This window comes from Peromyscus californicus, unplaced genomic scaffold (genome assembly GCF_007827085.1).
Source record: "Peromyscus californicus insignis strain IS unplaced genomic scaffold, ASM782708v3 Scaffold_12__1_contigs__length_115047231, whole genome shotgun sequence".
Classification (NCBI taxonomy): domain Eukaryota; kingdom Metazoa; phylum Chordata; class Mammalia; order Rodentia; family Cricetidae; genus Peromyscus; species Peromyscus californicus.
This window is the reverse complement of record NW_026294413.1, coordinates 11,917,092-11,938,960: the sequence shown is the minus strand read 5'-3', so window position 1 is coordinate 11,938,960 and position 21,869 is coordinate 11,917,092. Positions and strand designations below refer to the sequence as shown.

At 35.8% G+C, this 21,869-nt stretch overlaps 1 pseudogene; it reads right to left on the bottom strand.

The window, feature by feature from the left end:
- Window positions 1-1,927: 1,927 nt before the first annotated feature.
- On the bottom strand, window positions 1,928-3,304 carry LOC128107825 (glyceraldehyde-3-phosphate dehydrogenase-like; annotated as a pseudogene).
- Window positions 3,305-21,869: the final 18,565 nt, after the last annotated feature.

The window sequence follows — 21,869 nt, the reverse complement described above, 5'->3', positions numbered from 1 at the left end:
TCAGACAAACTCTTAGGATAAGGGCAAAAGGCAACCACTTCCTTCAACAAAATATCACAAGAGTGATTTCTAGGCAACAAACTAAAATTTTCTCTGAAACCTCTTGAGTCAACTCCTGACATTTCAAACCTTATCAGCACCATTTTTTCCCATGCTCCTACCCTTATTCATCATTAAATAGTACTTAAAGCATTACACTGCTTTCCTAACCCAAAGTACTAAAGTCTATATTACTGTAAACAAAAGCATGATCAGGCCTATCACAACAATACTCCAGTCCCGGTAGCAACTTCTGTTTTAGTTAGGGTTTTTTATTGTTGTGAAGAGACATCGTGACCATGGCAACTCTTATAAATAAAACCATTTAATTGGGGTAGCTCCCTTACAGTTTCAGAGGTTTAGTCCATTATCATCATGGCAGGGAATCTGGCATATGCAGGCAGTCATGATGCTGGAGCTGAGAGTGATGAAGTCAGACATGGCCCACTTTTTGGTTGAGCTTTTACCTCTGGTTGGTCTCTGTACCTCAAGTAACATATTTTATCTTAGGGCACATGAACGGAAGATGTGAAAGCTTGTGCTGGTTCTCAGTAATGATTGTCTGGCCAGTATGGTAGCATCACAGGGAAGAGAAAGCTATGTGAGTGTGCCTGAAGTCATGAGGACATGCAAGGAGAACCCAGCCAGCAGTGATACTTGATGCTACCAAAGTAGTTGTTGGAACAGATCAGAGAAAATAGAATGTGTTTGTTTGTCTGTTTTGTTTTTGTTTTGTTTTGTTTTTTATCATGGGCTTTCATCTAGCCCATGCTGGCATCCAACTTTCTGTGGAGACAAGGATGGCATTGTGTTCCTAATCTTCATGTCTCTACCCCCAGAATTCTGGGATTATTAGCAGTTACTACCACTGCACCATTTTTCTATTGTTTCATTTTTACACAGCACTGGGAACAGAGGGGAGACCTTCTTGTGTTGTCAGTGAGCTCTCTACCACTTGAACCACAATCACACCTTTGTTTTGGTTTACTTGAGACAAGGCTTCATGTAATCCAGGCTGGCTTCAAAAGTAATCTTGGGGTTCAAATTGTTTTGGTCTTACTGGCCAGCATGGTTAATCTTGTCAAATTAACAGGTTTTAGAACAACCTAGGAGATGCTGGAGAGGGTGTTTTCAGAGAGGTTTAGATGAGACGATCTACTCTGAAATAGTGGCACCATATGGGTCAGGGTCCTTGGTTAAATAAAGAGACCAAATGGACCACCAGCACTGCCTCTCTCTGCTTCCGGGAGGTGGGGGGGTTGGGGTGCGGAATGCAATGTGACAGGCTATTGCTTTCATGCCTTCCCTGTTCTGATGGACTGACTGTACCATTAGACAGACAACCAAATAATCTCTTCCTCCATTGAAAAAAATAAGACTTGTCCTGTCTTCTATATAAAGAATCTCATCAGACATAGTCACATACGAACATTCAAGACTGGCCATGTTGTCAAGTATGTAATAATGGTACCCATAAAATAATCTTTCATTTCTATTACATTTCTTAAACTCTGTCTTAGGAGTTTGGAGATAGAGTATCTACTGTTTTGTTCCTGGAATAGTTTTGAAGCTGAGGGAATGGGAAACATATGAATATTTCTACCTTATTAGGGAAATTTTTATTTGATAGAAAATTAATTTGAGAACAAATATATGCAATTAATTTGATGATAGACTATCTAAACTTTTTTTGTTTATGGGTGTGGTGAACTTTGTTGATGGTATTCAAGAGAGTAGGTCTCCCTAAGTCCCTCCTACTCTGGGGGTCTGGGATGGAAACTGAGGGAGATACTCAGTGTCAGGGACTGAGTTGGGACAGAAACTGCTTAGCAGCTGAGGGTCTCTCTTGCTCTGTCCTTGCTGGCATGGGTGGTCCAGGGTGGGCTTCTTACTCCTTGGAGGCCATGGAGACCATGAGATCCACCACCCTGTTGCTGTACCTGAATTCATTGTCATACCAGGAAACAAGCTTCACAAAGTTGCCATTGAGAGCAATGCCAGCCCCAGCATCAAAGGTGGAAGAGTGGGGGTCACTGTTAAAGTCGCAGGAAACAACTTGGTCCTCAGTATAGCCCAGGAAGCCCTTTAGTGGGCCCTCCAACACCTGCTTCACCACCTTCTTGATGTCATCATACGTGGCAGATTTCTACAGACAGCATGTCAGATCCCTGAGAGACACATTGGTGTAGCTGGAGTTTTCCTGCCTGGCACACAGTCAGGATAAATCTCTCTCACCTGCCAGTCCCACAGCCACTCAGACCCAACCAAGTAAACACAGAGACTTATACTGGTTACAAACTGTATGGCCATGGCAGGCTTCTTGCTAACTGTTCTTACAGCTTAAATTAATCCATTTCCATTAATCTATACCTTGCCACATGGGTCGCGGCTTACCGGCATCTTCACATGCTGTTTGTCATCGTGGCTGCTGGCAGTGTCTCTCTGACTTAGCCTTCCACTTCCTAGCTTTATTCTCCTCCTTGTCCCGCCTACACTTCCTGCCTAGCCAATGGCCAATCAGTGTTTTATTTATTGACTAATTAGCAACACATTTGCCATACAGAACATCCCACAGAACATTGGGGGTAGCAACACGGAAAGTTATGCCTGTGAGCTTCCCGTTCGGCTCTGGGATGACCTTGCCCACAGCCTTGGCAGCACCTGTGGATGCAGGGATGATGTTCTGGGCAGTCTCACAGGGGCCATCCACAGTCTTCTGGGTGGCAGTGTGGCAGTGATGGCATGAACTGTGGTCATGAGTCCTTCCACAGTGCCAAAGTTGTCATTGATGGCCTTGGCCAGGGTGCTAAGAAGTTGGTGGTACAGGAAGCGTTGCTGACAATCTTGAGTGAATTGTCGTACTTCTCATGGTTCACACCCATCACAAACTTGGCGGCATCAGCAGAAGGGGCAGAGATGATGACCGTTTAGGCCCCACCCTTCAAGCAGGTCCCAGCCTTCTCCATGGTGAAGACACCAGTAGACTCCACGACATACTTGGCACCAGCCTCACCTCACTTGATGTTGACGGGATCTTGCTCCTGGAAGATGGTGATTGCCTTCCCATTGACAACAAGCTTACCACTTTCAGCCTTGACTGTGCCATTGGACATGCCATCGGTAGAGTCATACTAGAACATGTAGACCATGTAGTTGAGGTCAATGAAGGCATCATTGATGGCAACAATTTCAACTTTGCCTGGAAGGCAGCCCTGGTAACCAGGCGTCCAATTTGGCCAAATCTGTTCACTGAAATCTTCACCATCTTGTCTCAGGAACGGGGCTGGCATTGCATGAAAAGATAAGGCTGTCTCTGGAACAGGGAGGAGCAGAGAGCCTAGACTATCTAATCTTAATAGTAGTGACAGAGTTGGAATATGATGACAGAATCAGGCAGAATGGTATCAGATGAGTCCAGAAAAAAAAAAAAAACAAACATATCTAATTTAAAACGATGAACATTCTCTGAAAAAATCTAATTGATAAGAATAATAATTTACTTTTTCTAGATTTCAAATCAAAGTTAACCTGCTCTTCTGTAAATAACATATGCAACTTGTTTTTTTTCCTTTATGTGCTATTATTGCTTTCTAGATAAGAGGCAACTGATTGAATTGATATTCTTTTCCTACAAAATACCTTCTTGCTTATTTCTCATGCCTCATTTCTTACTGAGATCTACGTGGCTATGGGATACAGGCAGACTCACAGGTCCTGAAGAGCTCCGGGAAGAAGTAGAAGTGAAAACATTATTAATGTCTGATCTTATATAAGGACCTTAGACAACCATTCTTCCCTCTTATTGGAGAGAGTCCAGAAAAGACTGTCACTTCCTTGTAGAAACATATCTTTTCTGGAAAAAGGCATAGACTTTTTCCCCCAGTACAGTGCAAAGGCTCTGTAGGTGACAACAATGTGAATCTCTGGAAATGTTTATATTCCACATTTATTTGTCAGTATTTACTTTTTTTTTTTTTTTTTTTTTTGGTTTTTGAGACAGGGTTTCTCTGTGTAGCTTTGCGCCTCTCCTGGAACTCACTTGGTAGCCCAGGCTGGCCTCGAACTCACAGAGATCCGCCTGGCTCTGCCTCCCGAGTGCTGGGATTAAAGGCGTGTGCCACCACCGCCCGGCCAGTATTTACTTTTTAATCCACATTGCTAGTCAGTGTTGTTTGTTTATTATTCTTAGAAAGGTTTCAGAAAACAGAAATTTGATATTTTTATGCAGAATTGATGTACTACACAGAGAAAACTAATAATATTTTAAAATATTGGTTTTCAAATTTGATTTGTTTGTGTACCTTCATATTCAGTAAAGCCATTTCAAGAGTTCTTTCAAGGACAATATGAAACTCCTAAAATCCACTCAAACAAGAAGAACATTACATTTTTCTTCACTTTCAAAAATGTCTGATGGAATTTGTGAGATTTAAATCTCAAGCTATGTGAGAATAATACTTCCAGGGAAATTGCAAGTTCTTGAGTACTAAACCAGAAACCATACTTACAAGAAAAACAAGAACTCATCTTTAGATGTAATACTACTCAGTACCCAAAAATGCATGAAGAAAGAAAGGTAAAATTCTGAAAAAATTAAGACTTAGAAAGCCATAAGTAAAGTATGAAGCAGTGTATATGTGTAAGGTATATTATTTATTCTGCACAGCAATTAATTTACTCAACACTCCATTTCCTATGTGACAACCCAATGAAAAATTTGAAGCTTATTTAACTCATAAAAATATTAAGAAATGATAGCGAATCATAGATGAAGTTTGTTAAATTTCTTCTGCTTTCTGTTTCCACAGAAAATAAAATGGTGAGGAATAGTCTGATCAACTTTCCTTTTGGTCTGGTAGATAACTTTGATGTCCAACATTCATAAAAGCATTTATGAGTGTTTATCTTTTTACTAGATAGATATATAGGTTATTCAGTATTTTTGATATTACACTATGATACTCCTCTTTATATTTCTAAGTTGGTTGTAGAATGCATCTTGAGAACTGAATCTGAAAGAAAACAGGTAAAAACTAGTCTGAATTCATTAAACATTTGCTGAAAATGGCTTATTTAGGAGCATCTTCAAATATCGTTCAATTTCTATGTGTTCTAATGAATATCTTCTATGAAATTAAAGCATTTGTTTGACAAAATTTAAATATTGACATTACCCTCTCTTGAAACTGCATCGCACAGAGCAATAGTCACAACAATGATCTAATGAAAAAGTGCAAAGGCTGTGGAATAAATGTTCATAACAAGATCCAAGCTCCAACACCTCCTGGCATTATAAATTTTCTTCAACAACTTGATTTCTACCTTTTCCTACCTCACACTTTTCACTCTTCAGTCTTCATTCTCTCACAGAGTGGAGGCAGCAACAGCAAATCATTGTAGAATCACTTGATAAAAAATAAGGATGTCTAATATTTTCTGAGGCTATTGTAAATCAAATCATCTAAACTGCTTTACAAACCAAACTTTAGAGACAGTTGAAATCACTTTGTTATCTGATTTTATACCTTTTTTAATAGACTGCTGGCAATGGTCCAGAGACAGCCCGAACTGACCTACTTTGGTGATGGGATGGCCAAACACCCTAATTGTCATGCTAGAAACCCCATCCAATGACTGAGGGATCTGAATGCAAAGATCCATGGCCAGCCCCCAGGTGGAGATCCAGGAATCCAATTAGTGAGAAAGAGGAGGGTTTATATGAGCGAGAATTGTTGAGACCAAGGTTGGATAAAGCACAGGGACAAATAACCAAACGAATGGAAACACATGAACTATGAACCAATGGCTGAGGGGCCCCCAACTGAATCAGGCCCTCTGAATGGGTGAGACAGTTGATTGGCTTGATCTGTTTGGGAGGCATGCAGGCAGTGGGACTGGGTCCTGTGCTCATTGCATGAGTTGGCTGTTTGAAAACTGGGGCTTATGCAGGGTCGCTTGGCTCAGCCTGGGAAGAGGGGACTGGACCTGCCTGGACTGAGTCTACCAAGTTGATCTCAGTCCTGGGGGAGGCTTTGCCCTGGAGGAGGTGTGAATGAGGGTTGGGCTGGGGGAAAGGCGAGGGTGGCGGGAGCGGGGAGAACAAGGGAATCCGTGGCTGATATGTAGAACTGAATTGTATTGTAAAATAAAATAAAATTTAAAAAAAGGAAAAAAATATATATATAAAGCATAAAAAAATTCACCTATAGAAAAAAACGTGGATTGTGCCATATTCATTCATTCCTGTTAAAAGTTATACTGTTTTATTATTACTTATTAAATGTGTTACTTTCTGTTTCTGCACTCAATTTTCACATTCATTTTGAGGATGTTTCTGCAAAGCTTTTACTATTGGCTAATGAACTATTAGTTTTATTCATCAGGTGGCTAGAATCTAGAGATGCTGGATGTTCAATAAAGCCTGTGTGTGTGTTCTAGAAGTTATTATATGGGTATAATTGATATGAATAATTAGTGAACTGCAAGCAATGTGCATTATCCTAGATTTTCTTGCAAACTTATTTCAATGAAGAAAAAATTGAGCCATCCAGAAGAACAATTTATGCTGAGGCAGAGGAGGCTAACCATGTCTGAGTTCTACTGTCTGTACGGGTGGTGCATTATGTTGACTGCATATCTCCTATCCAGTCCAAACAACAGCATACGCCAATTCCTGGGAACATATGTGTGAATCACTATATCCTACCAGGTCTTCCTCTGCTTGCACCAAGACTGATACACAGTCACAATGGGACTCGGTTTTTGTTGAAATGGGAACACCTTGATTATTGGTGGATTCCTCCTGTCCATTTCTACTTCATCTGCTGCTTTCTGGAATTACAGCTACACTCGAACTGCCCCACTTAGCAGTTGACATTAACTCTACAATCATCACCTTTTGCCAACTAATAAAACTAATGGTGAAACTTCTAATGGGCAAATATTGTAATGGAGGGGGGAAATGAAAGCCTCACTCTCACCTTATGAATTTTATCTTTTATTGTTGACCTAAATATTGGTAGGAACTGGGATATTTCCCTTTTAAAATTAGAGAGTAAATGTCCATATAATTCTTGTGTCTAAGAAAGTTTGTTATCTGAATTGTATTACTATCTTCTTAATAATAAAAAAAATCAGTTATTGAAATAATATGAAATTTACTGAGAATTTAATGTATTCTTAGCAATGGGAATAACAGTATTTTAAATGTTAGGCTTGCTAAACTGTGAATATGAAATCCACACGTGAAAAAATGCATTTATTAATTCACTATACATATATGGCAAAAATAATACACAAAATATAAGTTTTACTTTCAGATGAGCTATTGTAAATGAGTAAATTATATATTGAGAAGATTTAATTAAAAAAGATTAAAGTCTTCTCTATCCTTTAATTTATTATCGTCTGTATTTGTGTGCATATGGTGCATGCATGTGACTATGTAGGGTCACACACAGTAGTACATGCCCGTTCACAGGCCAGAAAAGTATATTAGGAACATTCGTCTATTTTTCGAGACAGGGTTTCTCTGTGTAGCTTTGCGTCGTTCCTGTAGCTCACTCTGTAGCCCAGGCGGGCCTCGAACTCACAGAGATCTGCCTGCCTCTGCCTCCGGAGTGCTGGGATTAAAGGCATGGGCCACCACCACCCAGCATTGTCTATTTTTCTTCAATTTACTGCCTTGAAGTAGGGTGTTTCAATGAACTGGAAACTCATTTTTTAGTTAGGATAGCAGTGCAATCATTTCTCAGGATACACTAGTCCCTATCCCTCAATTTGGGGTTACAGGAACAGTTGACATGCCAGTCTTTCATGTGGAGATTCCACTCTGATCTTCAAGTATATAGAACAAGGACTCTTGCCTGGTGAGTCACATCCCCATAACCTCCTCCAATATTGTATTATTGCCTCAGTATTATGTATTTAGTTATATGACTCTATATTGATTTAGGCTGTTGAAATATAATAACGTGTATGTCTATAAATAATAAAAAAAATCAGTAGCATATGGATGCTAACAAAAGTGTCAGCATCTGCACACTTGTAAAATTTTTGTTGGAAGGCCTTGTTGGCTGGTCAGAGGTTGCTGTCTATTATGGTCTGGCAGCTTTTTCCAAGAACTTGGTAACATGGAGACTCCTTTCCTGCAGCAGAACTTCCTCTTCCATGCCTTCCCTTATCTGGAGAATGTCCCTGGGCCCAGAAGACCGACCTTATCTGAAAGCTGTCTCTAAGCAAGATGTCAGATGTGTCTTGAGCTTGACACTCGGCACAGATTCCTGCTAAGAAGACCTGTGCTAGGAGTTCTGCTATAGGACAACACTGCCACTAAGAATCCATGTGATAGAACCATGCTATTTTACACAAATTAGGGTTTGTCCGCAGCCTCCCCAACGCTAGGTATTCCTTATAGTTTGGAATAAAGTTGAGCTGATTCACCAAAGTCTGTCATCAGGAGAGCTGTCTCTGTGGTACCCACAGAGGTCCTAACCCTGTTACCCGTTTCTGCTCCCTCCCCTTGTAGACCAATGCAGTCAATGATCCCCAGGAAGAAGCAGAACCACGATTTTAACCTTTATAAGGAAGTGCTTCACATAATAAAGTAACTGACAAAATGAACTTCACAGGATTGATTTAAACTTAAAATTTACACCATATCTCAGGGAACAATGATTTGTGTATTTCTTGGTTTTACGATTTGATATGAACTTCAATTTTTAATATCTTTAAAATTCACTTGACTAGAATAAGCATTATATACAGCTTTCATTATCCTTATTTTTCAGTAAGTGTAACAATATTAGAGAACAATAAATTATGCATTTATTAGTAATCAACCAACAGAGAGATCAGTAATGAAAAAGTGAAGTAGTTCTAAGAAATATTGTTGATATTTATTCTGGTATGTAGAGAAATTAAGGGCCAGACAAGTTATAAAAATAATAACAGAAAATTACATCACAGAAAACTCACTGACAAATAAAAAAAAATAATAAATACATCAAAAGTTGCTGAAATTAATTATTGGTATTTTGCAACCATGATAATATGAACATTATATTGGAGCATATTTTTTTGTTCAGATAAAATACTTTCAAAACAAGAAAAAAATAGTGAAGTGCAAATATAAAGGAACAACACTTAAAATTAGCTACATGCCCTTGAAAAGAATGTGTGCTCGCAAGGTTGAAAACTGTGAAATCAATATGTTTACTAAGTTCTAAAACATAGGGAGATATCCAAAAATAACAGTATATGTCTGCTAAGATCATTGATGAACTGTTTTATTTCCTGAAAATGATATGATATAAGGAAAAATTATAAACTTTCAAAAGAAAAAAATCAAGTCATTGCTGAAAATCATAAACACATGTCTACACATGTACCCACAATCTCTCAACATGTGGCAGGCTTCTTCATTTTCTACTATTTTTTATGAGAACAGATTGAATGCTATTCACAACATTCATGAGGCAATGTAATGAGTGATAGACTACTAACACTATGATGATATCACTAAAAAGATTTCTGTCATAGAAGGATGTGAAAGATATGCAGGCAAAACTGTCATTGTGTTATAAAGAAGGGAAGTAAGCTTATCTTGTGAGACTACTAGGAAAACCTTCCTCTAACTTCTCCCAGGTATTATATTTCAGGATGTGTGGTAATAAGAAATATTCACACATAACAAACTAGAGAATTCTAGTAGGTTCCCGTAAATCTTCTCCGTAAATCTTCATAGTACTATTAACAAAATGACCATGTGAGAAGACAAAAACAGAGACAAGTGGCAATAGTAAAATAACAAAATGCAGACTATAACTCTCTTTATTACTGTTGTTCGAAAATAGTGTTGAAGTCTATCCTAGTATCAAAATTCAATTACAAAAAAGGAGACTTAAAACAAAACAAACAAAGCAAAAGAGAGAGAAAAATCTTATCACAGAAGCTGTAGTGTGGCCTGTTGAGTCCCACAGTTTACTCGTTAGTCCATTCATCTTTACTTGCAAGCGTTCATCGCCTGGAGTCATTGACCTGGCTAGAGGCCTCTGGCTTCTGCTCTGCCACTGATACTAGGTTCTCACTGTGTCTCCCCTGGGATATCCTGATGTTGTCCTGTGTTGTGGAGATTCTGCTGTTTTGGATCAGTAGGTTCATCCCCTTCACCTGGACTTGAGATAATCTTATATATTTATGAGCATTTTTTTCCAGAAAATGTAAAGCAAAAAATGTTGGAAATTTTAAGTAATGTATTTTTCTAAATCTGTATCAATACTTAAAGATTAAATATTACAAACTACAGTTTGATTTTAAAAGAAATTGGAAAACCATTCTCCAGAATACATATATTTTTCAAACTGTAAAATTTTAAATGCATTGGAAAGTGTAAGTCTATTAGTCTTCAACATTTTATTATCATAATATCATGAAACATAATTCTCCTCATTCCTATTAGAATATTTCTGTTATATAATATCAATGTGGACCTTGACACAAGATCAGAGATTGTCACAATGCTTTGATTTATTATTATTCATGTCATAGGCACAACGTTTAGACTTGAGAATAAAAAACAAACAAGGCTTTAGCAGTATTTTCACTATTTTATGTGTGTGTGAGTGCAATTATGTGAATAAATGTCCAATATATGTGAACTTTTATGGGGACCTTGGAGGCCGGAAGAGGACATCAGATTCCCTGGAGTTGATAGAGTTGCTATTATATGCAGGTATAAACCACTCAGGGCAAATGCTGACATCTGAACTCTGTTCTTCGGCAAGAGGAAAAGGTACTTCTAACTGCTAAGCTGTCTCTCTAGACCCAGAATACAGTGCTTTAAATTGGTTGTGTCTCTTCTATATTTCAAATCTATTTTTTCAGTCTATAGTAAGGTCAGAGTTATTAGATTTTTATCTGCATTTCATATTGCTTTAAGTATTCAAAAGTTTTTATTATTTGTATTTTTTATTGTGTTTGTTTGTGTACCTTGTGTGAGCAGATGCCCTTAGAGACAAGAAGATGCCATTGGATACTTTGGAGCTGAATTTACAGGCAGTTGTGAACCACCCAGTATGGGTACTCAGAACAGAATGCTGGTCTTTTGGAAAAGCAGTCAGTGCCCTTAACCAATGAGCAGTCTCTTCAGGTCTGTTATGTAATAATTATTATTATCATTAACAATAATAATAAGTGTTAAAAATTTGAAAGAGTTGTAGTATTAATATGTATAAGAAAGTTAATGAAATAAACTGATGTCATTGACTTGTAATCTGATTACTTGACAATAATTAAGAAACAGCTTTAAAAAGCCCACAAACACTGGTAAATTTATAGATTTCATAAACATTGGCAATGGTTAAGCTCAAAAACACATTAAAACACTTCAAATTCTAATTTTATTTGTGACTGTCTATGCAAAGACTTTAATAACAAAAATTAAAAACCAAAGAGTGTGTGTGCCACAGCTGGGTGGCCTTGGTGACTTTTCTCCTGCAGCAATTTGTGTGACACCATCAAATGAAACCAGGGAAGAACTTCCAAGCTGAGTGTCAGTTTAATTTCTGAGTATCTTACAACCAAAATGCGTAGTGTCTTCAGCAATGGGGTGCTATTGTCTAGTTCTGGCAGGCAGCCAATTGACATCATATTCCAACCTCACTTCTCTGTATTATCTGTGTCCAAGAATGAGTTATAACTTAAAATACGCTTTTGTTATATATTATTTATTTATTCTTGTTGTTACATCCTGATTGCTGTTTCCCCTTCCTCTTATTTTCTTAGTCCTTCCCCTCCCTTCCCCCTCCCCATTCACTCCTCCATTTCTCTTCAGAAAAGGGCTGGCTTCCCGTGGATATATGGATATGTTCTGCTATACTCACAGATTGGTGCCTAGCCCAATTGCCATATGAGAGTCATTATATATTCTTAAGAAACAGGCTACAGGGGCTGTAGTCACTGATCAATACTGAAGAGCACTGCAGTTCTTCCAGAGGACTCAGGTTGATTCAAAACATCTACATGGAGTCTCACAACTGCCTATAACTCCAGTTTCAGGGATTCCAATGCCCTTCATGTGGCCTCCACAAGCATCTGGAATACATATGGTGTGCAGACATACAGGAAACAGCATTCATAAACATAAAATAGTATTTTTATTTTAAACAGGGCTATATTATTGATCAATATTTTGTTCTTCTTGTCATTGTATTTTTTATATTTAGGTCTTTATAATCATTTTTCAAGGAATTTTGGGTTCCTATTTTCAATACTACAACATTAACTTTCAATGTTTATAGCTTTCACATCTTCAACTTTTAAAAGCAAATAGATTTCTGTTCTCTTCTTTTATATATCTACTTATATTTTAACAATTTCATAAACAAATTTTCAGTGTACATTTATATAATATTATCAAGTCCTATTTTTATTTATTTTAAAATTTTGCATGTGTGTGTAGATAAGAGCTGAAATCACAGGTTTATGAAGCTTGGGTACTGGAAACTGAACTCAGGTCATCTGTAAGACAACTATGTGCTCTTAACTGCTGAGCTATCTCTGTAACTCACAATTAATAATTTTAATCTAAATCTAATAGTATTACTGTTTAGAAGATATTTTGTTATTGTTCAGTAATACCATTTTTCCTAAAATTACCTATTTTTCAATTATAGTTTGTAACTGTTTTTGAACTTTGCATCAACCTGTCAATTCCTTATTAGGAAATGAGCACATATTGTGAGAAAATATGAAATCATCAAATTTGATGTATGTAAGTTGGCCAAGCAAAGATTCTGTGTTTAGCTCTAGAACTATTAATTATTAGTTTTGTCCAGATACCATTATCCCTAACTATAAAGCATCTCTAATGATATATATCCAAACTTCTAATCTGTTCTTTTTACCCTCTAGTATTGAGAAATCCAACATTCTTCATTTGTGCCTATATAACTTCCAAATAAAAACTCCTGGACATTGTTCTGGACTGAACCATTCCACAATGTATGAGTGACACTCATATAATTAATATTTGGTATATTCTGTATGAAATATATATATTAAATGATATTAATGAGTATAAGTAATTTAATTTTCAAATATGGGAAAATAAACATAAAATCTATTTTCATTAAACTGTTGCATTATATATTATTTATTAATGAATAGAATTATATAAAGTGAAGAATTATAGAATTGTGAAATATTTTAGCACTGTGGCATATGTTGTATGTAATCTCTGTACTCAGAAGTCTAAAGTAAAAGTTTCCCTTGAGCTCAGTTGTTCCTGATCAGCCTCAGCAATAAACATAGAACCCATACCAAAGAAAGCAAATTTTAAAATCAAAACATGAATGTAACTTCATAAAAATAAACAAGGATTAACAATGTGAAAATCAACCTGTTATAGAAGTTTCCCATATGCTAGAACAAAAATTAAACACATTTTCAAAACATAGAAATCTTAACGGTTATTTGTAAATTTATAATCTTACTTAATGTGGAATTATAATATCTTCTTTTGAATAATGTTAAGTAAAAGAGGGGCAAATACTTAACCCAAGCATCACAAAATCTTCTTAGAAATCTTCTTTCATTTTGTCAAATATAGCAGTATCAATGTTTTCAGAGCAATAGAATTTTAGTTTTTTTATAAATACAAGTAAAATTAATTGATATGTCATCATGTGGCAATATTAAATAAAGTAGAAGCAGCTTTTCAATTTTGTAGAGCTGGCCTACAGACAGTAGTTTAGATAAATGAACATTTTGAAGGAAGAAAACTCCCCCTTTCAAAAGATGCATTAAAAGTGTCTTAGATACTGCTTATATTGAAAGTAAAGTGTCTGATGAAGCTTGCCTATAATTAGGAAACACTGAATAAAATCTTCCCTTTGCAGAAACAGATTGGAACAACCATTTCATAGTAAATCACAATTGCACTATCAAGTTATAAGATAAGCTCCTCTGTATTGCTCAATAAATCATGAAGTGTGACAATACATACACTCAATAAACTTCCAAGAACTGCATAATAAATCAGGAAAGTCCACAATAAGTTGCACAGTAAGCTCTGCTGTGTTAGCCTAGATAGTGGGATTTTACAAAGAAGTCTTATGAATCATATCTCCCTTCTATGCTGTGCCCACTGTTACAGTGAGGCATCTCTCAGTTAAGAGTAGAACTTGCTAAAGAACTAAAGTCATCCCCAGATTAGCAACCACCACGTTGTGGGGGAAACCTGATCTTTGTCTGTATAGAACAAAATCACTGAAGGCCAGCAAGTGCTTAAATGTTGAACCATAACTCCAGTCCTTCTTTTTGGTTTTGTTTGTGATAATGGGAAATTTTGAGCACCATCTTTTTAAAAGATACTTTTATTCTCATATTTAGAACAGCCAAAACAACTAATGAAGAGCCCTAGAAACATATATGTGAATAACACAATATAGACTGAGTATGCTATAATATATATTATGTGTATATAATATATATATATATATATATATATAGTTCCTATATAATGCAACAGTTAATGAAAATAGGGAATGAATTTGAAAGAGAACAAGTAGGGGTATATGAGGTGATTTGAAGAGATGAAAGAAAGGGAGAAATTCTGTAATTATAATCACAAAATAAAAGAAAACTGCAAAATCTTTTCTAGCATGAAATGCTTGCAATTTAAGACAATAAATGATAATTGTACATGGCCAAAACTTTTTTAAGCTCACAAATGTGATGCTTAATCCAGAAAACTGATCAGAGAACTCAATAGAGTTGATGTAGAGAATATTAATGAAGAAAATGGCATAATTAATATTCTCTTAGTCCCACATGTAATATTTCTATTTAGGCAGAAGTCTCCAGATGGCAGACATTGAATTTTTATTTCATTTTTTAAATGCACAGAATATCCCTGCATTTCAAGATAGTATAAAAAAACCAAATCATTTATTCAAAATATTTTATCAAAGCTCACTCCCTGTAATGGACAAAACATTAAAATGAAGCCCATTCACATGCAGCCACAGCCATAGTAGGTGAGCTCAGGCCTTCAGAGCTTATCCCACTCATAGTAAAAACCACTGAACACAACTTCAAAACAGTAAGTCTAAGTGGACTAGAAAATTGGTAAAGTAGAAGATAGTTGTCCTAACTATATCAGATTTGAGACGCAACATAGAAATCAATGCTAAGCTTCTATTTTCCCTTCTACATATCCTTCTTGGCATTATAGAACCACGATTCTCTTTGCAGTAACAAAGCATTTTCTTAATAGACAAAGTAGGGGAAAAAGGTGTCTTTGTTACTTTTCTATTGCTATGATAATATATTACTGCCAATCCAATTTATGAAACAGATTTTAATTGGGCTTAAGATTTTAGAGTACTAGAGTCCATGATAGTAGAACAGCACATTGTGGAAGAAATAGATGAGAGGTCCCATCTTGATCCAAAAGTAGTAGGCAAAGAGGAACAATGGAAATGGTATACTAGTCTTTTGTAATCTCACAGCCTACCCATCTCATAATGATACACTTTCTCCAACAAGGTTAATATATTTGCACAATATTTATATGACTGGATTGTAAACCATGTGTTCCAAAGCCTGTTGTTAACTATTTATGACTGAATGTTCATCCTCGCTTCTGCACTTCTATACAGTTTCAAAATAGAATAAAAAGAAAGTGGTGGGAAAGGGTATTTCATTTAATCTACCTCTTATCTGTGTAACTCATCAGGCAACTGACTATTTCCTCTAACCTACACAAACAAAGAATTGCATAATGAGAAGACTCCGTCTTACTCAGAACATGTCACCCAACTACAGCATATTACATGTTTCAATTTACGTTAGTACCCATGAAGCACTCAGAATAAATTAAGAGAGTGACTTTGTATGGTATATTTCAAAGAAGAATGTTTTGAATATTTTTTACAATGAATGAATTATAAATGTTTGCAGGGTAAATAAAAGTAAAAGATCATCTAATATATACATATGCTGAAACATAACATGGTACTCCATTAGTACACAGCTTCAACATGCCAGTTCACATATTTAATGAAAGGAGGTTACATATTCTATTGTACAATGTATATAACATTATTGAAGTGGCACAAATATAGGGGTCAGGGACATTTTTATTATTTCGATGGATTAGGAAAAAACAAGTAGGGCTGTCTGAGCTAAAAAATGGAAATTAAAAATAATAGAATTGCCCTTTATGTTGACTCCCACACATATGATATAAACAATATGATGAAGATATACACACATGTAAGAATGCACCTATATATAGTTATTAAAATATAAATTAGGTCAGTAGATTAGAATAGTGTTCATTTCTTAGTTTTCTTGGTACAACTAAAAAAACCTAGAATTTCTGGAATGTTTTCTATGAGCTAAAACTATCTCAAAGTCTACAAGATCAAATTAGTCCATGTCAATGGTCATAGGTATAATACATATTAATAAACTGTATGAAATTTAATATTTGATATGACATATTTTAATTGTAATGAAGTTATGACTACTTAGTTTATGTCAGCCTCAAGTCTTGAAGAGAAGCACTTTCGTTCTTCTAACTGTATTGTGCTATACCTCTGTTATCAACTCATGAAAAATTTGGAAAAGATTCAAATAGGTGTGCAACTTGTAACAAAGCAGAACAGAGATAATTGAAAATCAAATGAAACTGTTACAAAAGTATAGACAGAAGCTTGCAGAGACACTTTTCCATGTTTAAACTGAGTCTTCAGACTGAGCTTACATAGTGCTACAAATTTTAATATTACATACTTACTTCGTTCATAGAACAAGTCAAATAATATATTTCAATTACTTTAGGATAATCTTTTCTGAATTTCTTCCTGTGCATGTTCAAGAATTTCAGTGTCTTCTGTGTCAGACCATTATACTTCATGTATCAACTGAATTCTTATTTTCCTAATGAATGACTAAACTTAACTTGCATTAAGCTCTTATTAAATGTATCAAATACAAACACATGAACAGAATTTTTCTAGCTCATGAAAATAATGGCACCTTGTGGGACATACATGAGTCACAAAGATGGTGCCCACAGGAAGTTAGTTTAAGCTGTCAATGCAGAGAGTAGATACAAAGGATGGTGTGGAGAGGAAGTTAGCTTAAGCTCTGTTTGTCTAACTTCCCCTTGGCACCCTCTTTGCTTAAGCTGTTTACCCAGAGAGTAGACACAAAGGATGGCTGAGAGGAAGTTAGTTTGGGTTGTCTGTATGGAAATTAGATACAAATAGTGCAGAAGGAAGTTAGCTCAGGTTGTTTATGATAAGATAAGATACTGAGCTCAGGAGATGATGTCAATGTGCAAACAACTCTTAAACAAGAAAATGAATATAGGGGACTTTTAATATGACTGGTCAGTTCCTTCACCCTCTCCTAGGGCTCTGAGGTTTTTGCTATAAAAGAGGCTTACTGCCTAACAATAAATGAGTTCACCTTTCCTGGGTTCCAGGCCACCTCTTCACAGGCGACCTAAGTCCCCAGTCGGGCAGGACCCCACAACACCTTCTATAGCAATACCTGCTGTGTCATTGTTGTTTCCCTCTCGTAACTACTAACATTCCTTATGAATGACTTCTAACAATGCTGTTGGTCAAAGTGATTGAAACAATCCACACTAAATTGCTGTGTATAACAAATAAAGAATTATTCTTAATTGATCTAGAGAAGTTTGTTTCTTCATAAACCTAAACAATTGTGTGATGAATTTTGCATTAAAAATAAAATGTAGAGTTGTAGATCATGGTTCTGCTGCTATACCTACAGTAAAACCCTCAAACCTGAGGGGCAGGGATCATTGTAGAAGATGGGGTAGAAAGATTGCAAGAGTCAAATGACCTGTAGAGTGGGCTCCTAGGATTCTCAGAGCTAAGCCAGTAAAGGCTCACCAAGATGACTATCTCAACTTGAACTGAACAAGGACAATAGTCATGCTAATAGGGACTTTTACTTCAACCCTACACAAAGAACTACAAGAACAAGGAATGCTGAAAGTAGGAGCGGCCTTCCCCAGGAAAGACAACACTGATCATGTACACACAACTAACATACATACTGAGCATGATATATTTATGTATTTTGGGATATATTGTAAAATATATGTGAAATATAATTATAATAAGAACTAATGAAAAAAGATGCCATGTATTTTAAAGAAAGCAATGAGGAGTATATGGAAAGAATTGTAGGGAGGAATGGGAATGATGAAATGATGTAATTGTATTATAATTTCAGAAAATAGCAATAAAAATACAGTGAGATTTTCAATGCATCATTGAAATAAATGCCACATGTAAAAGCTTTATTTTTAAGAAAATAAAACGGTGTGCAGGACTTAAATTCGTTTCTCAAGCTTGTGATGCAAAAGTACAGCTATTAATATTTTCACTGTTTTATGATTTAAAATGTAATCCAAATAGTATAATACATACATCAAGGTATCTTCATGAAACAATGCAAATGAAAGTTACACCCAAAGATAATTAGTTAATAATTTTGTGAACTAATAGCTCAAATGCATTAACACCATTACATTTGTTGATCATTTTCATTTTCTTTTTACTCCCTTCAACACAAACACTTAAAATCATTCTTCAAGTTTAAGAAGTCCATGACTCTATAAATGGAGAAAATACCAGCGACTCACTTTGACAATCACACTGACGTAAATTTCATCAATGGATAAAGACAAAATTATTGTCATTCAGATTTTATGAATTAGCCAAAATTAGTTCCCAATAGAAAAGTACCATGACTAGAGAGTAAAATAACAAAAAGAAGGACATCTGACAGAGAGACTGTAAATGTAATTGATTTTATACTTTAACAAATACATAGCTCACACATATGTACCACTCTCTGTGTTCTGCTGGCACTTGTATTCATGGTCGTTAATCAAAAGTTCTGAATCTCTTATGTGAATGTAGGCATAATCATGAAGAGGGACCATGGGCTATGTCTTTATTTTTCCTCACTTGCATTTATTATCAAATTAAATACCCCCTTGGGAACACAAGAAGGGAAAATTACTACCTAAAATCATTGTTTTGGACAATTTTATCAAAACAGTATTTTATCATCAATGATGTTTAAGAAACTAAGCATATATTCTGGCAATTTATGTCATATTGATACTGAGGGAAAGCTACTCCTTTATTAACTCTTGTCTTTGTTAATGAGGAAAAAAAACTTCTAAGAAAAAATTCATCTCAGAGGAATATGCAGTTTATTTAAAAACAACATCATCACCAAAATTCCACAAGCAAAAACCAGGCATTTCTAAGAGAGCTTGGAGTCAAAATTCACAAATTCCTTGATTTAGTTAATGGTTTCTGGAATTGGATTTCCAATTTAGTTATATAGATAGATAGATAGATAGATGATAGATAGATAGATAGATAGATAGATAGATAGATAGATAGATTAGTATGTATGTGATATATACATACACACACATATATATATGCATATATATGTATATGTATATAGATGCATATCAGGGTAGTTAATTTAAACATTTGTATGTAGAGTCTGTTCTCATCCATCTTTGGTATCAGAGCAAGATTGAAAAAGCATATAACCATGTAGCTAGAGAGTTTTTCTCCAGCTCCAGCCAAGCCCCGGCAGTCCCGTAGCCCACTTATAAAATAAAAACACAGACTCTTTTATTATTTAAACTGTTTGGCCTAATGGCTCAGGCTTCTTGTTAACTGTTTTTTATCTTATATTAACCCATTTTTATTAATCTTTAAGGTGCCACAGCTTACTAGTATCTTAACATCTTGTCATGGCGGCGGCTGGCAGAGTCTCTCTGACTCAGCCTTTCTGTTCTCAGCATTCTCCTCTCTCCTCGTCCTGCCTATACTTCCTGCCTGGCTACTGGCCAATCAGTGTTTTGTTTATTAACCAATCAGAGCAACACATTTAACATATAGAACATCCCACAGCACTTAAAGTATTATGTTAAATGTGTTGCTCTGATTGGTTAATAAATAAAACACTGATTGGCCAGTAGCCAGGCAGGAAGTATAGGCAAGATGAAGAGAGAGGAGAATTCTGGCAAGTGGAAGGATGAGACAGAGAGACACTTCAGCTGCCGCCATGACAAGGGAGATATAAGGTACTGGTAAGCCACGAGCCATATGGCAAAGTATAGATTAACAGAAATGGGTTAATTTAAGATAAAAAGAACTAGATAACAAGAAGCCTGTTGTGGCCATAGAGTTTGTAAAACTCTATCTTACCCCATTCATAACATCTATACAAATATCCAATGTTAAGTAATGTTGATGATGATATGAGAAAGGAGAACTGTTTATACTCTGTTGATGGAAATGTAAACTAGTGTGGTCTCTGTGGAAAAGGGTATAGAAGTCCCTTAAAAAGTAAAAATGGAACTTTCATATGATTCTGAACTACCATTACTAAGCATGTACCCCAAGGGTTGTACACAATCAATCCATAAGAATAACTGCATACTGGTACTGATCTGTCCCACCATAGATTTCCAAGATAAGAAAACAGCCTAGATGCCCAGCAACAGATTACTGGATAAATTACTCATGTACTCTTGGAACACTTTTCTTCTGCAAATAGTATGAAGTAAGACATTGCAGGAAAGTGATTATAAAATGAACATTGTTGCATTAAGCAAAATAAGACAGACTTGGGAAGATGAATATTACATTTTATCTATATGCTAAGCATAGATTTAAATTAACACACACACACACACACACACACACACACACACACACACACACACACACACGCTAGCAACCTGAAAGTAGAAAGATGACTACAAGAGACAAGGAAGATGTCTAAAAGTGGGACACGCTCTACAACAGAGAGAGGAATAGAACATTTGGAAGCTGGAACTTTTTGTGGAAGGACAGGAAGACAGCACTGAACAGAGTAGACACAAGCAGGGTAGTAGGCTGAATAGGAACAAAGAATATTAGTAAGTGTGAGAACTATAACTTTGTAACTACCTAAAAGTAAGAAAATAGAGAAAACTAAATGAATTGGTAAATCCATTTTTGTGTAAGGGCCAGTGTTGAATAGAGTTGTAAAAGTGAAGCAAGGGAATCAACTCAGAAATGTTTGCCTCTCTTTAGGAGATTCAACTTACTTTATATTTAAGGAGGATCAATAGGTACTCATTGAGGTAGAATTTTAAAGCAACTGGTTTTGAAATTAACAACTAACAATAACCCCAATTTTATAAGAAAGTAACTTCTAAGAACCTCTATATGACTAAACACAAATTTGTATCCCTTGAACACAGTAATAGATTCCAAACATCTGCTCAGGCAGAAATTTGTTATAATCTTCAATATTCAGAAATACTTCACTAAATAAACAGAAGATTTTACTTAAGGATATATACCAACCTGTCTACAACAAACCTTCTTTTTTATGCCAGCAAAAGAGTAGATGAGAGCTTCTTCACTGAGAGTAGTTATAAGGTGGCTTTAGAGCAAAATCATGTCTTGTCTCTCTGTAGATACTGACATCACAAAAGTGTAACAATGCCACACAACGAAGACTGTTTGGGCTGGAACTAAACTTACACAAAATCATTTAACAGCTGTCATCTCATTTTCATTCCGAGGCACGTGTTTATTAAATAAAATAAGCAGTAATTGCTCCATCTATCTCTTCTTTGTTACATTTGTACCTTCCCTCTTGTTCGCAATCTTTATTCTTAAGTTTTTCCATTTTATTTTGTCTCTTAATACCTAATACATATTTTAAATACACACAGGTATTGTTCTATATTTAAG